Here is an 8,025-nt window from a genome sequence, read left to right on the forward strand (position 1 = left end):
CAAAAGTAGTTATGTTATTTTACTTTTTAATTTAACTAAAAATAAATGTCATGTGTAGTGCCACATTGGGTTTGATTTTTATTTATGGTATTTAACTCTTAATGCTTATTTATCCTATGCTTTTCTCATTACATGTTTTTAAATGTATATATGTTTAACTCATATATTAATCATTTTTTTAATTAATAATAATGATAGCAATAATTTAATGTTTTTCTTTTGGCAATATAAGATGTATCATGTTTTTTTTGGCAAAATAAGATGTAACGTGACATAATTGTCTCGATGTTTGTTATGGATTATGCCTATTAGTGTTTATCATCCATGAAAGCCTACAAGTTTGGGAAACACAACCAAACTTAAGTGAAATTGAGCATATTAATGTGAGTGGTAATTAAAGAATTTAAGAACCTCTCTAATGACATCAAGTGCAAGGGGAAAGAGAGTGTAAATATTGTTGCTACCCTTGAAGCAACATGCATTCTATCTCAAAGGATATAATATAGAATAGTATGATGATGACATATACTCTTTCATGTGGGATTTTTTAGGCTTTCCCTAGTTTATTAATAATCTTTTCTAAATTCATTACTAAGCTATCTGAGAAGGATAAGAGGGATGCAAGACTTTTGCTAGCTCTAAAATTCTCTCCTTCTTACATAGTTAGGGCTTTAGGTAGTAGTTGGTTCTAGTCACAAGGTTAGGGGTAAGCATGGAGCATTTTCAGTATTGTAATAAAAAATGTGTTCTTTGAGATTAAGGGGTTTGTATAGGGGCTCAAACAACGTGAAAAGGATGTTGCAAAAGGCACATTACAATATGATGTACTCAATTTAGGGTTCACATTTAAGGCCTAAGGGAATATAAGGAAGAAACAAGGGCTTTCATGTTGATAATGGACAGTCAAATAGAAGAAACACATAAGGTTTTGTGGCACAAAACAATGTGCATGGAATTGGGATTGCACCATATAGCTTAGTAAATGTAGGACATGGGGATGCATATTCCGCTTTGGTAATGTAGACTCCTCTCATGGAACTAGACCAACATATATTGTGAGAGTTTATTCAGTAGGTTATGGACTCAGTAGCATAGCTATTAATGGGCAACATTGGTACATTTATTTTTATGGCAACTAAATTTGAATGCAAAATGTATATATCTTTACCTATCAAGGAATTGTGCTAAAGTATTATGTAGTTGAGAATATAATCTTGACATGTATGGCTATTAATAATCACTTGCTAGTAAGATTTTGATTGTGAAAATACTTTACGAATATCAATTCTAAGGCATAATGTCAATTTCATATTTCTTTGTTAAATTTGGCTTTGAGATATTCATAGAGATTTGAGATGTTCTTACAAGTTGGATGAAATGTTTAAAACGTATTTTTTTAATAGTAATAATAATAATTATTATTATTTTCTTATTTAAAGTGACTAATATGTTAGATAAAAAATTGATATATAAAATCTTTTTATTTGTAAAATCAATTTTTCTTCCAACTATACATATATATTTTTTAACTTTATATTCATTAAACATTTTTTATATATATCAATATCTAATTTATTAAAATGAAAACACATTAATTTTAATTTTATATCAATTTTACTGAGATATCTTTTAAATATTATTTTTTATCATATATATACATATTTTCATATTAATTAAAAAAAAACCTATTAAATTTATTTCAAAATCACACATTATATAATACATCCTTATCATAAAATTTCCAAGAGATAAAATAGGTTCCTTCGCAATATGGTAAAGCCATCATAATCTTGATTGAAACTTGTATATATTTTTCAACTTTTCTTTTTAAAATAATTAGAATTTGGCATAAATATCTAAATCACATCTATCTACTTATGCATATTTCAAAGTAGACGTTTATGGATAGAGCTTGGATTTGAAACCCGTCACATCTTTCTACTCCTGGGTGAGCGTAACTATTTGTTGCAGGTTTTCTCTGTGCGGTGCTTTTGAGGGGTGTTTCAAGGTTTTTTGGGATTGGGATTATGAATTCTTCTATTTCTATCATGATCACCGTTTGCCCTAGTTTTTTATTGTGGTTCTTTGAGGTCATCGGTTGTCATCGTCTTCTCGTTGGGTCTCATGGGCTACTCTCTGTCCCTGGTTTCACCAATCACTGCCACGTTTGTGGTTATAGCTATTGGTGCCTCTGCAGGTCTACTTCAAGCTTTGTGGCTCGTTTTTCATGCTTCCTAATTTTAGGCTGCAGTTGTGATTTCTAGATCGGTGTTTTCCCTATGTCAGGGTTTTGACTCTGGATCATTTGAAACCCTTCATGGGTTCTGCCTGAGGGCCTTGCGGCTTTCATTTTCAAATTTTGTGTTGGGGTTGTAAGACTCGTAATGAAAGGTGTTACGGTCCGTTGTTTTGGGCATATTTTGTGCTCTCTTTGGGACTCATTGGTGAGCCCACTGACCTATTGGGTTCATTATTATGTTGCCCGTTTTTGGGCTGGTTTTTTAGAGGTATCAGCCCTAGTGGAATGTTTTTGCGCCTATGCATGTGATGGGGCCTTTTGGAGCATCTCCAAGTGCATCCAAGTTGGCCAGAGCATTCTTCTGGTTGTATTTTTTTTTTTGACGTTTTTGAGCGTATACGTGTGATGAGGCCTATCAAAGCATCTCTAGGCATGTCTAAGCCGATTAGATCATATTCCGATGGTTTTTTAGTTTGGAGACTTTGGGCCTTTTATTCTTCAGCTTTATGATGGGGTCTGCTAACCCACTTTGTAATGAATGGTTGTCTGTCTGTTGGGCCATTGTTTAAGCTCCCTATGAGGATATTAAGCAGAGCTTCATGCCCTACTATCTTATTTATGGTATCCCATGATTTAGACAAGAGATTTGGGATATATCTTGGCTATTGTGCATGTTAGAAAGTGTAGCAAAAAAGGCTCAATTTGACTTTAGCCTTAGTCAAATTGAGCAAATCGAAATTCCAGATCAGGAACACAACTTGGAGGCAGTTAACTAGTGCGGCATGGCTCTTGTCGCTCAGTTAACTCAGTAAATTCGAGTTAGGAGCTTGGGGTTCAGTCATGCATATGTTGATTACTAAATTTTAGCAATCTAATCCAGTTATTTTTAGTTGTATTCAGTTAACTGACCTCTAACTATTGATAGAGTCAGTTGAAGGTTAATTGTGCAATGGGATACCGTCTAACTTAGATATTTATCAGTTAACTGATTAATCAACCCAAAATAGCTAATGCATGGATGGAATTCGAATTGCCCAACTTGAGTGGAGGAAAAGGCAATTATGTAAAATTAATTGTATACTAGTTGAGTATACATATTTTTGCATGTAGGCAGGTGATCAATCCTTGGGAATTGTGCAAGGAAATAGGAGTAAATTCCTATCTTTTAGGAGCTAATTTACTCAGGAATTGCACAAGGAAATAAGAGGTTGGATGAGCCAAAATTTGGCTAAGTGTTGGCTAGTGGGCCTCATTCAATAGTGAGAACAAATATTCTTTGGCAAGTTGTGCTTAGAGATGGAGCAAGCAATTGTAATAGTTTCTCTATTCACTTGATTAATGCAAAGAGGATTGAGGGATTTTTTCTAGTTGGGTTCCCTAGAAATCTCCGTGTATTGGTGGTTTTGCTTGTTGCATGTCTATGCATATTGTTCTAAATTGTGATTTTCATTCTACAGATCAGTAGAATAGAATTGTGTCTCTTGGTTTTCAATTTGAAATCTTAAGCAGTTGCAATTTCTATCAAATTTCTACAATACATATATAGATAAATTTTATATTAATAGAAGCTTGTTGGTTTTTTCTTTTTGAAAAAACAAGACCACTTATCTTCTCCACCAAGGAAGACAACAAATGTTTCTCACCTCAAATTCCTTATTCATCCATTTAAATAAATTAGGTACACCTTTTTAGCTAAAAAAATAATAAACACTTTATTCCATACATTAGAGAAATTTTGAGGTCTAAAATGTGCCTCAAAACAAAAATGTACAACCAAAATCAACTTTATAAGAAAAATAGGATTCAAGATGATGATGTCAACCATGGGGGATGGTTCACCGTTTTTGGAATAAAAAAGTAAAAAAGATTAAAAAATAAATAAATTAATTAATTTTTCAACTCGTATTTTCAAATTACCTCCCTATGGCTTTACTCAAATTTCGAGTGGGATCACTCATTGGATGCAGCGTTTAATTCCTCATCCAAGGAGTACCCATGTTGCATACTTTAAATGGACCCTGCTACACGAAAAATGAGAAATAAATGAAAAATATGACTACAATAACGTTTTTTCACGTATTTCTTAGTTTTTGTGTAGCAATGTCCATCAAAATTATGCAACATGGGTACTCCTTGGATGAGGAATTAAATTTTGCATCCAACGAGTGCTCTTGCTCGAAATTTGAGTAAAACCGTAGGGAGATAAGTTGAAAATACGAGTTGAAAAAATAGTTTTTTTCCTTTTTCCCTCTAAAATTTAATGATATGAGCTAATCTAATTTTATTATTTCCACTATTATTTTATAATATTCCTGAGGAGACCCATTTTAGACCTCAAATTTTCTCTAATATGACGTTAAATCTTGCTATGAAAGCTCATCAAAATATCCAAGGTTTAGGTTTATCAATTTGTTCGATGTTTTATTTGGTAAATTTTTCTATATTTTAATAAATAATAATTTATTGATATAAAGTAATGGAAAAAAGAAGAATGTTGTTTTACTCACTATTTAAAGTAAAAGGCGGAACAAATTTAATTATAAAATTCAAATTTTCATATAAATAGGATGAACAGAGATCTCCGACAAAGAATCATAATATGATAAGTTAAGAAGAAGGGAGCGAGGAATTTGAATATTTGTATCAAAGCAAACTGTGGAGAATGACCGATGCTCGGGGATCCCCTTATCCATTTTTTTTAAGACTATCATGTTGATCCATATATGGAGAGATTGTTCAAATATTAGGTGGTGCTAGACAGTTAAAACTTTTAAGTGACATGAAAAGAATTTGAATTAAACAAATGTAATATGCAACGCTGCTACTTAATACCCGATTTTTATACAAAAGATAATTGATAATTTTAAATTATATATATATATATATATATATATATATATATATAAATAATTGATAATTTTAAATTATATATATATATATATATAAACTAATATACTAGTGAGTATAAAAATACTATAAAATAAAATTTTAAAGATTTCAATATCAAATTATTTCAACCTTGAAGCTTAAGAAAATAAGGACATAATAAGCATATGGATAGAAACAGTTGGTGATGAACTTTGTGAAAGTAATGGGTTTAATGCTATGTTGTACGGTAGTAGTCCTCATAGAAATTTGTGTATCATGTGTTTATGTGTTTTGGCATAGATGATGCCAATATCGTGTGTTTATGTGTTTTAGCATTTTCTCCCAACGCATCAAAAGGGATTTCGACATCTTCTCCACATGGTTGGCATAAATTCACCGCCTCTGACTAAAATTGAAGTGGTGATGTTTTTAAGCTAGAGATTCTTCCTCTATAAATGGCAATTGTTCCTACGAGCTGACGAATTCTTAAATTTGTGCTAGGTGTAATTAAGGTTTATTTATTTAATTTTATTTTCTTGTGATAAATATATTTTAAACCACATTAATAGTGTTAACAACCAATTAAAAATTAGAAATTTCATTTTTTTAAAAATCAAAAAATAATTTTCTATTTTCAAATATTTGTTTTAATATAGTTTTTTGAAAAACATTATTAAAATTTTATAGCATTTTTTTGTTTTAATAGAAGTCAAATCTTTTTTACCAAAACCTAAAACCGATATAACCTTGCGATCAACAAATATAAAATAAGATTAAATTTGTGGTTATATCATGGGGCATGAATTTAATTCTCTTGGGGTCTATTAGGGTTAGGGTCTCTGTCATATGAGTAGGTTGGGGGTGTGACCTCTTTGAGTGGGCTTACCCAAGGATTATTTTGTTTAAAAAAAAATTATGTGTGTTAAAAGATTTTTTATTTATTTAAAATATACATGAAACAATAATTAGTGTAGAATATAAATTAAACTCATAATAAGCATATTACACTTACCTCATTATAGATCATAATGTTGCTCAAATTAATTAAAAAAAAACATAAACTTATTAACTAAATTATAATTTTATTTTAAATATTATTATTAATAATTATAAAAAGAATTGATATATTAGTTAAACATATATACATTTTAAAAAACACGTAACAATATTCTTAACCATGAAGATTCACTTCCACTTTACCATGGAAATTCTTAATGTGTAAATAATTCTTCTTACAATATCATTGGTCAATACCATGGCTTATCAATATCACATGCGTGTGTTGATATAACATTTTTTTAATTAATGAATTTGAAATAAATTAATTAAAAGATCATAGGTAACTTAAAGATAAATCTTAACCCTTGATCTATGAATACTACTATGAATATTCCAACATATTTCACTGAGGTTAAATCTCTACCATCCACCTAATAATTATTCATACTTAAATTAAAATTGTGGAAGACCTATTTTGAAATAGACACGCCTATGGGTGTGATAAGTGTGCAGTGAGTTGGCCTAGCAGTTAAGAGCATGTGTTTCCTCTTAAAATTTAAAGGCTCAAATCCAGAGATGGATATACTATGTATGTATTTGAGGTATATCCTCATGGAAAAAACATCACTTACCATTCACTCTCTGCTTTTTCTTAAGAATACCTTCTTGTAGATGGACCTCATATCATCCTTCCTATTGGATTCCATGTTGAGGAAATATGCTCAAATTTACTTATTACCGAGATGGTTCTTTAAAAAATTATTGATAACTTTATGTTTGAGAGAAGAGTTTGATGGGAGTGAAATCATAAGATTATCATTAAGTCATCAATCACTATGACCCTTTGAATACCTTTGTTTATGAAAATATTAAGCCTTATCTTACCACCTCTTCACCTTTATTATTTGTGGTGCTTCCCAAATCCCTTGCTACCCATATCTCATGCTTGATAATAACTTTATAGTGTTTGTAATGCAATATGATTTTGTTGTATAAAATATAGAGGAAAAATAAAAACATAATTTTTCTTTATTAATAATTAGATAATTTTATTTTGATACTGGAGTAGTCATATAAATTAAATCACTAACAAAGGCATCAAGACACTTATCTTATGATATATTTTATATTGGGGCAAAAAATATCATAAAAAATAACTAAATTATAACCTTATTTTAAATTATTATTATTATTATTATTAATTATAAAATGAATTAAGTGGACCTTGAATCATCCAATCCAGACCTTGGCCTGCCATGTCTTCACCTATATCCTCCTCCTCTTCTTTAGAATATGAGGGATCTTTTTCCTCTTCCTCGTGTCCGCCTAACCTGTGGAAAGTGTCGTCTTGGAGCACAACATTTTCCCCATCACCCTCGTGAAAAGATGGAGGCTTCTCTGATTTTTTTGTATTTTTTGAAGATTCCACCAACTCTTCAAGAGTAGTGAAAACCAAATCTTCTACTGTAGAAACCACTATCCTAGTACGAGTGGTTTCTTTATTATTCAGAAAATAAGAAATATTATGTGCTCCATGAATCAATCTGATAGCCTTTGCAAACTTACGAGTTATGGGTCGAATTTCCCGTATGTGCTCGTAAGAAATCTTGCAACTTTGTTCAGGGTTGAGCTGAGAAGAACTTCTTTCTTCACGAATATGAGTCGGAGAAGTGCTAGGAATGTTGTTGCCTTGTTCGGAGGAAGTATGATGTGAGTGGGTGGAGATATCAGCCATAAAAATATGGCTACCCTCCTTCTAGCACCATAAATGTTGATAGTGCTAGACCTGCCAACATTCAAGGGGGTCTCCTCGATATGTGGTCCCAACTAGACCTTACACCATTTGGGATATGAGCTCCATATGGAATACGACCCGACTTTCATTTACTTAAATATTTTCCTTGGATTTAGCTGTCAGC

Source organism: Pinus tabuliformis, chromosome Q (assembly GCF_031772625.1).
Source record: "Pinus tabuliformis cultivar Carrire ecotype Pingquan chromosome Q, CPIR1, whole genome shotgun sequence".
In the NCBI taxonomy this organism is placed as follows: domain Eukaryota; kingdom Viridiplantae; phylum Streptophyta; class Pinopsida; order Pinales; family Pinaceae; genus Pinus; species Pinus tabuliformis.